The following is a 10,439-nucleotide window of genomic DNA, read 5'->3' as shown; positions in this document are numbered from 1 at the left end:
AGTCAAGACAAAGTAAATAACCCAAGAAAGATTATGAGGAATATTGATATGTGAATGGGCCAACGAATAGTTAGTAATTGGTCAGGAAGATCCCAGTTATGGATGAACAGGAGGTTACAGATGAGTCATCAGATCGTGTAAGATAAACATAGTAGAACCCAACATGGAGAATTCGACCTCAAAGAATATCATTATAATACTTGAGATATATTCAAACAAGAGTCAGGATAGTTAAAGGTATTGTATGAGTGTTATAGGGATAAAAGAAATTGCCACTAGGAAGGCAGTCAAAATATCAGTTCAGAAGCAACTATAGAAGCACAAGGGCATGGAAGTAAGCAACTATGGATGATTATAGGCAAGTAGGAACATCAAAAAGGTCTGTAATAAGCCCACAACTTTAGGAGAGTCAAGGGTTCTCCCTAAGTACTACAAGGAAAGACTAGCTGAGGAAATAAGGAAGAAGGCTTCAACCTAAGCACAATGACCTAAAGAGAAAATAGTCGTGTAACAACAGTCTTGCAACAACATTGTATGCACTCCAAAGGAAAGTGGCACCTACCATGGATAATGAACGGGAAATAAAGATAAAAGTAATATTCGAGATCATATAAGTTGCACCAAAACTCTGGCATGTGTGGACACTAAGATAAGCTAAGTATAGACGCAACAAGGGGGCAGAAAGACCATGAAAAGTAATAGCATACATTGAAAGAAAGATAAAATAGAACGAAAGAAATTATTCGATAAATGATCCAGAGTTAGTTACGTTATGAACACACTTAAGGGTTCGGAGTTTTATACATGCAGCATATTCAGCCATAGAATATTCTGGTATACGTTTAAAGAAAGAATTGAGCCCAGGTCATAAATGAAGGATTAGATTATTAAAGGATTGTATCATACATATTTCTCAATGACCACGAAAGGCTAAATAGGATAACTAATACCATGAACCACAGATCAGGAGATAACTTATGCCGACAAAAAGTCCGATCATAAGGAGGAAACTAAAGAGTTACATCAACAAAGTAAATCAGGAATCTGATTATTGGACCCAAAAGTTATAGAAAACGTGAGTGAGAATATTGTAGAAGTACTCTTACTATCAAAGGTACAAGGGAGATATTACAATAACCATATTCTACACGGCAATACAATAAAGGAAAGAAGAAGTACTCGCCACATAAGAAGTCAGTATGAAGCTCCCACCGAATTGTGTATACCTAGAGGTGCAAGTATTATAATAGAGCTTCAAGTTGTGAACGTGAATTATAGCTATATGGAAGGGAGGTCATGAAGGAGATAGAAGATGTGATGTTAGATTTTAAGGAAAGTAAGCTAAAGGTGAACAACGTACGAAAACTCAAAGGCAGGAGATCATAAATGGTCCATACATCGGATTAAAGGGCCAGAAGCATGAAGATTCAATATCCAAGAATGATAGAGTCATTGTCAATAGCATATCTTCTAGTCAATGATTTTTAGTTATCGAGAGGTCTATTTAAGAGAATAAAGAAGAGTTAGAGACGATGTGATGTCGCGCTTGATGTTCTAAAATAATACAAGGAAATGGAAGCAAGTTGAAGGAAAGTTGCGAGTATTATAAATGGATATTTATAGGTCACAAGCTTAAGTATGGTAGAGCGACAAATTTTTAAGAAAACATTAGTAAGAATGAGGAAAGGTAAGTAAAAAGAGTGACAAGAATGGATAAGTCATCAGGATTAAGTCTATGAAAACAAGAGTGATAATGGTTTATCTATGTTATAGTAAGCTCAGTATAGCCTGAATGGACTCAAAGGAGTTACTCTTCATAAGTAGCATTTAGAAGAGATGGAATGCTGCCCTAATAGTAGAATAAGGGTATAATTGTGATAGATAAAGAATGACGTATTGGGCTTTCGATTGAGTAATGATTTGAAGAGTTTTTCATGGATTGTACGAGATTAAAATACCCACATAAGTGAATCACATTGGGATGTTATAAAATACGGTCATTGAAGTATAGTATCACTCATAAGTGGATCGGTAAATCACTTCAAATATTCCTCGATGGAACATAAGCCCTAGTGGCAAGGTATGACGTAAGGAGTTTCAAGTTATCAGTGGTATATTGTAGATTAATATTGAGGTGAATCAATAATGGATGGACAAAAGTCACAAAGTATGAGATGAGATTAAGCCGTCATTCTTAAGACGAACGGTAATGAAGGAGCATTGAAGTACTGAGATTTATACCTAAAGGATTGGCAACAAAGTAACTGGGAGCTTGGTAAGCATACCTTAGTAGAGGTAGATTGAAGTAAAAGTTATGGTATAGTATAACCCATGTAAATGCAGTAAAGTCATATGAATGGATAATCAGATCTATGAAATATGATATATCCATATTCACAAGTTCTACAAAGTATCGAGCAAAGGACTTCAGTATACCTATAGAGGCCCAGAGAGACATCCTATTATGCCTTGTATATACAAAGTAAGGTCTAGAGATTAACTAAACGATAAAAGGAAAAATGAAAGAAGAGTCGCATAAGGCGCACTTACAAAGTCCGAGTCATATATGTTGCATGACAAGAGGTAGCAACAGTTACGCGATTGAAAAGATTTCAACCACAAGTCATGGTATGAGTAAGAGGACTAAAGGGGGAATACCCTATACTTTGGATTTATTCACAGAACAATAGCCTAAATGGCAAGGAGAGTATTAAGGTATTCACAAGACCTATAAGTAATGAAAATGATAAGAGCATCAGTCAACATTCGAGGACGAATGTTCCAAGGGGGGAGGATGATGTTATGCCCCGTAATATTACGTCGATATTTCATCTCGCATTATTATATTACGTTGATGTTACACTTCGCAATATTGAATTACAACAATGTTGCGCCCTGTAGTATTGTACGTCGAATTTGTCGTAAGGTAATGGACATCAGTCTAAGAAAAATATTATTTGGAGATTATAAGGAATAGGCTATTTCAAACAAGTGATGAGTAATTTCGTGAAGGTGATATGGGAAGCAAGTTAAAGAAAATGAATTTTTGTCCAAATTTTGCATGATGGGATAAAATACGGGCCGAGCGTTAATACCCGATATTTATGGACTAATATCATGCAAGGTACTATATGACCACGGTAGTATAATGTACAAAGTATATATAAAGTATATTAAAAATAAGTAAAATTTTAAGTAATTTGAGATAATTTTTAAATTATGCAGGTAATTGATTAATTACCGGGTAACAGGACATTACCCAGTTAACTAATAAGTGGATAAAAAAAGAATTAATGAATTAACCCCCAAAGCAGTGTGTCACAAATCCACAAGGACTAAAGATGACTACTAGTCATTTATTACATGTGGTAACTTAAGGTAAACATGGAATTTAAACAAAATAAGACTTGTTTTAAGTCTTATCACATTGTTCATTTTGGACAAGAAGGATCAGAACTCATTTGTTCATTTGGACAAAAGAATTAGGACGTTCAGTAATCATTGTTCATCTATCATCCTTTCTCAGTTCAAATACGCTAGGGGCAAGAGCAAATTTCGATTCACAAAAGCTTCCAACGAGAATTTGTTGGAATAATAGCAACATAAATTTTTGTTGTTCTAAAAGAGTACGATGCAATCTTCTCCAAGAATATTATACGGAGTTTTCCCTACTCCAGTTATATTAAGGCTATCCATCCTTTCTTTTGGCATGATCAATGCGATACGAACGAAACGTGAAAATGCACAAATTCCATGAACGACTCTATTCATAGAAGTATTAGAGATATCTATGTTCTTGAATTTCTGTGTGTCATAATATTTTATCATTTTTTCATGGGTCTCAGAAAAATATGAAAGTTAAAAAGAGTTTACTTTATGATATTTATGTATACTTAGAGGCTTGCTGACATATGTCATGTACATGAAAGATTGTACGACCTTGTCGGCCTATGTTTTAAGTTTATAAATGGTTATATTGGCCTATTAGGCAAGTATGTCACGTGTATATGATGATGTAATAAGAAAGATACATTATGTTGGTACTCGGTTGAGTAAGGTACCGGGTGCCCGTCGCCGCCCATCGGTTTGGGTCGTGACAATCACATCACTGCATGACCCGGTATGACACTCCTCAAAGAGGGGCTACACGTGGTATTAACGCACCGGTCATCATATCCATATCTACCCCTTTCCGCCCTATAAAGGTAATTAAAGCGAGGATTGGTCTCGACCCCTATTGCATGCTGTTATTCGCCCTTTCCTTTCAGCCTCGGATAAATTTAGGACTCTTATCCTATAAAAAGGGGTTTCTAGGCAGACCCTCAAGTTTAAAGGTAAAATACTAAGGCGACACATAATTAACAGATAGGACTTCAATTAAAGGGGAGCATGTAAGACAAATAAAAGGCTCAGATATACCTCCACACATAGTACACATAAACAACATGACTCATACACAAAGGTCTAAATTTAGATCCTAAGCATGGTATCTAAGTGATAACAGCAGAGTCCGATTTATTACATAACTCAGAGAGGAAGTCCTAATCAGACTTGCCTACTGATTTTAACATGCTGACAGTTAAAAACTAATCACAAAGATGGTTCTGGTTTATTTTAAAGTTGATTACCTAAGGCTTGCCTAAGCATAAAATAACATGCAACAGTTACCAGAATTGTTAAAATAATTTAGAAGTTATTTTACCTAAAACATGTTGTTCTAAATGTTGCAAAGACATACATGGATTATAACTAGTTTCACTTAAATAGGATAATCAAACATGAGACTATTTTATGTCATTTTTCATGCATCAGTAGTTTAACTAGGTGTCACTGAGCAAGTGTGAACAAGATCCTAAAACAGGGTATCTAACATGCACATATAAAAATGCAGAATGCTTTCAGGATATGTAGAAGTCCTAAAGCATGATTTCTAAATGCCCAAAGAGTTACAACATGATTTCAAGATGTGCAGGAGCAACAGTTTTATGTTGATGTTATTATTTAGCCTAAAGTAGGATTTTCAAGTGGTAAAATTATGTTAAATGAGATGCTGAAATAGTAAACCCAAGAACGTGGTATCTAATGCATGACATGCTTTGAATGTGTTGGTCCTACACATGGATTCTAATGCGCATAGAGAAAATGTAAACCTAAGGTATGGTTTCTACCCGTTGACGTCGATAACATATATAACTACCCTCCCTTTTTCACTAGCCAACCCCAATATTCATTTACAATAAGTTATTATAGACCAATATTAAAAATAATTACATAAGTAGAAAAATAAGAAGTTACACTATAGAGAGCCTGAAAACAGGCCCAGATTTCCAGAACCTCAAACGCTAAGATTGTTTCATAGCCTTTCTCATATTCGGGTGTGTCAGAGTTCCCTAAAGACCTCAAGAGATCCCGGACAGTGCTCACTCCCAGATTTCATAGCTAAGATAGACTAACTGCAGTGTGGAAAAGCCAGATTTCATGTGTCCAAGTTTAGAGGGAGCTCAATGGTCCCAAGGAAAGGCTTACACAAAAGGGGCAGAACTTAGTGGTCTAAGAGTAGAGTGAGAGTGCTTGACATAGTTTTGAAAAGATTTAAGCAGGAAAATAGTTGAAAGGAGACTTGTTTGAAATAGTTTTGTAAAACAACAGGGGAATTTGTTCAATAGGGCAATTTCGAAAAGAAGGTAGAGTAACAAGAAACAGTCCAAACACAACACCCAAAACAGGTTCACACATAACCAAGGAGTATAGGACCAAGGCAGGTTCAGCAACCACAAACAGGGGTAGTGGGATTTGGGGATACATAGATCACATAGTTGTAGGAACACTTAAGTATAGAATTAAAGGCGTTTTTTGAAAAATCGGAGAGATTCTTAAGAAAACAATAAAGACAACTTCGAAAACTCTTACATTTGTTACAGATCTAAGAAGTCAAGAGCTAAAATTAGGGTTTCAGAGAGAGATAACCTAGATATAGAGAGATTCCGGCTTAGAAGCCATGGATCTAGCCGGAAAAAGAATGATCTTACTCGGACAGCCATGAACGGCCTGAGAATGAGTTAGAAATCATGGGAGGAGAGTGAACCGTCTTCTGGTTCCCTTGAGGGCCTCCAGGTAGCAAGGATCTGACATGTGAGAGGCCATGAAGGCTAGGGGTGGTGGTGAAACCACCATTGATACCAGCGAGCCAATGGCCGATGAATAGGAGCCATGGTTGTGCAGAGAGCTTTAGAGAGAATGACAGAGTGTATCGGCGGAGTGAAGGGAGGAAATGAGGGTTGGGGTAGTCTATTAGTTTAAATATGGTATGGGGGATTTGGACCGTTGATTAGAATTGATCAACGGTCCAGATTGGACCAGGGATTGGGTTGGGTAGGATTTAGGTTTAGGCCTGGGTGTTGGGCTGATTTAATTGTGGTTTTGGGGCTGGTTTAATTGGGTTATAATTGAAATAAAATGGGGCTATTTGTTAAATACCCAATTAAATTGAATGAAATAATTTATAAATATAGCTGATAATTGTACCAAATGAATTTCATGCATAGAAAATAGTTAAAAATAATTAGTTAGTATTTAAAAATACAAATGTCTATTTTCTGATCAAAAAATAGTATAAAATCATATGATTGGGCTATAATGGCAAAGATATTGCAATTATTGCCAAAAGATGCTAATTTGGCTAATTATGAAATACTTTCGTTTAAATAGGAACATAAATAATAAATTTAATCAAGAGATGCTTTTGAAATCATTTGTAATGTCATTTTGTAATTATTTATTGGGAATAAAATGCAAGATAAATTAATAAAAATCTAGAAAATTATAGAAAAATACCAATTGCTATTAATGCATGATTTTGAAGGTATATATGCAATATATCAACACCGATGCGGGACATGGCTTAGTCCCATGCAAATGAAAGGCAGAGCTTAGACTTATGCAATCGTGGAAGCAGGGCTTAGCCTCATGCAGGATGCGGGATCGGGCTTAGTCCCATGCAAATGGAAGGTAGAGCTTAGCCTTATGCAAATATAGAGGCATAGCTTAGCCTCATGCAAGATGGAGACAGAGCTTAGTCTCATGCAGGATGCGGGACATGCCTTATTCCGATGAAAATGGAACGCAGAGCTTCGCCTTATGTAGATATGGAGGCCGGGCTTAGCCTCATGCAACATTAAGACAAAGCTTAGTCTCATGCACGATATGGGACAAGACAGAGTACCATGCAAAATGGAAGGCAGATCTTAGCTTTATACAAATATGGAGGCAGGGCTTAGCCTCATGCAGGAGGCGGGACAGGGCTTAGTCCCATGTAAATGGAAGGCAGAGCTTAGACTTATGCAAATATGGAGGCAAGGCTTAGCCTCATACAAGGTTCAGGACATGGCTTAGTACCATATAGGATGCGGGACAGGGCTAGTCCCATGCAAAATGGAAGGCAGAGCTTAGCCTTATGTAAATATAGAGGCATGGCTTAGCCTCATGCAGGATGCGGGATAGGGCTTAGTCCCATGAAAATGGAAGGCATAGCTTAGCCTTATGCAAATATAGAGGCAGGGCTTAGCCTCATGCAAGTTTCGGGACAGGGCTGAGTCCCATGAAAAAAGACAGATAGCAAATAAGAGTAGAATGTTTCTTAGCTGGAGATACGTTCAGTGTCTGGTAGCCCGTTTGATAGTTATTTTGGTTCATGTATATATATATATTTGTGAATGCTACTGCTACGTCAGATGTGCTTGCGCTCCAAGAAAAATTGTAAGTTTCATAAGGGGAGGTTGGTTCATGGCTTTGTTTGCAGACCTTGCTTCTCCATTCTGGATGCCTTGTTTGAGTTTCCCTATGTAACACATGGCTGTTACGGAAATAGAGTTTTCGAAAATGTGAAATTATTGAGCTAAATAGAGTTATTTTAGAAACATGGTGAAATATCAAATAATTTTAGATGAACTAGTGACTGTAACACATTTCAGTGGCATCGTAGCTTTCTCGTGTTAGGAATTTGAGGGTCATCCTCAAAATTCTGCCCTAGTTTGGTAGATGATCCTTCAGCCATTTACGAGCAACGAACTTGTTGAACCTTCTTCGGAATTTTGAGAACTCTTATCAAAATTTTGCCCCAGTTTCTTAACCAATTTCTGACTTTTTGGCATGTTATGGCGTTGGCTGGACTTGCTTTGGAATTTTGAGGGTCCTCCTCAAAATTCTGCCCCAATTTCTGATTCCGAGGGGAAAATGGAAATTTAATTATGATATGACAAAACCCACAGGGCTGCCAACATATCCCCTCTTAAACGGGAATCAAGTCAAGTTTAGTTTAAATATATCTGATGAAGAAATGTAAATAGTCTAAACATAGTATCTCTTGATTGCGTTAGAATTGATTAGATTTGGCCAAGCTTCTCCATCAATTTCTACAAGTATGAGTGCTCATCCTGTTAGCACACTGTGAACCATGTAGGGACCTTGCCAGTTATGAGAGAATTTCCCTTTGGCTTCATCTTGATGCAGGAAGATTTTCTTCAGTACCAACTGTCCTGGTGCAAACTACCTCGGTTTGACCTTTTTGTTGAAAGCTCTGGACATTCTGTTCTGATAAAATTGACTGTGACATACTGCATTCATTCTTTTTTTTATAAACAATACTTTCAATTAAATTTGTTTCCTTTCACGATTCTTGTTTCCAGACATGATTTTTTTTCCACTTAGGACTCTTGATGTCCTATAATTGTTAAAACTATTCTGGAATGTTCTTCTATTCCTTTTAAAGACTAATAAAACATTTGTCCCAGATTCATCCAACATATAACAATTAATAGCCCCACTTTCACTCGTGACTTTGGAGTTCCCGAAGATCCCAACTTGATAACTATTATTGCTTACAAGTTTTCTCTAGGAAAAAAAATATTTATCCCGGTTTAATCCAGTTTAAGATACTACTTTTCCATCTTTTCCATCCATTCTCGTATACCGGGGTTCAACTTTCCATTTCATAGCTTTAACCAACTCATTAACTCTATTGAGTTCCTTGTAATGGTTCTCTTACAAAAGTTTAAGATTTTATCTAATTATGGGTTCACCATAGGTATACTACCATAGCCCGTAAGCTTCCAACACTCGCGTATCTATGCTATCACGATGACACGTACACCTTTTAAGATTAGTGCCCTTTATTAAACCCATGCTTTTTACTGGCATACGTCATTTTTGGTATACAAGAGTCATTTTTCATATAATAATAAGCATTGCATTACCCTTTTTAATTTTATTTCATGCAAAGTGTGCACATATTAAAAGGACTCCCTTATTCCATACAATCCACGTATAATTCAAAGTACTCCCTCGTTCCTAGCAACACTTGAATTTAATTCAAATCATGCATGTCTCTAAGTTATAAGTATACATTTAAGGTTCCCATTAAATATGTAAATTTTCGGCATATATTTTTAATATCCTAGATGCATAATATCCTGACTGTTGCTTATAATGAGTCTTTAATTCCCTACAAATACTTTATGATATTTTTACCCATTTCATCACGAAATTACCGAAAATTTCCTCTTCATCTTGACTTGCGAATAAGAAATCTTATTTCCAAAACCATCACCTTTAAGGTGAAGTTCTACTGTTCTGATGCTCCCTCACTTAACAGTAAGCCCAATTCAAACTCTTACCTATTACTCGAAGTCTTTATTAAACTGTCATCTCATAGGAAACTTACAGTTGACCATCTACATGACCACCCACTACAATAGGCTCCTTATTCCCCAACTAGAAATCTTTAGTTTACCGTTTCAATCTTTCATCACACGTTGAATTTTATTTCATCATTATGTTGATATGATGAATATTCTAACAATAGGATAGATTGGTTATACTTATAGGAACTTTCTTTGTTCATTTTTGTATCCATGTATCATGTCGCTACTAGCTGCAATATATATTGCTAAGTTCTATTATTTTCCGCCCTTACGACATCAATATAGTTAGCACTTCACTCTTTCATGTTCATTCTACCGTCGAAATTTCTTCTAACATTTCACCCTTCAATCCATGCTTAACTAAAGTTCTAGCATGTATGACTACCTTGCGCTTCTCATCTCATGCTTAAATATGTTGAACAAGTGTGACTCCCTTATTAAACTTCTATCTCACATAAAACTTTTCACAACATATACCATCTTCACAATGCTAAATGTAAGAATTACACATTCTATCTTTATGCCACCATCATGTTCTCAAGCACGCATATATATATATATATATATATATATATCACAATGCTAAATGTAAGAATTACACATTTTATCTCTATGTCATCCTCATGTTCTCAAACTGCATATATATATGAGATTCCGTAGTATATCTCTGAAATTATATTTCTTGCTATTAAGTCCTTTCATAAAACTTTATTTTGATGGTATCCCACCGAGTAGGCTAAT

Source organism: Nicotiana tabacum, chromosome 20 (genome assembly GCF_000715075.1).
Source record: "Nicotiana tabacum cultivar K326 chromosome 20, ASM71507v2, whole genome shotgun sequence".
Classification (NCBI taxonomy): domain Eukaryota; kingdom Viridiplantae; phylum Streptophyta; class Magnoliopsida; order Solanales; family Solanaceae; genus Nicotiana; species Nicotiana tabacum.
The sequence above is the reverse complement of the archived record's forward strand: the minus strand, read 5'-3'. Positions refer to the sequence as shown.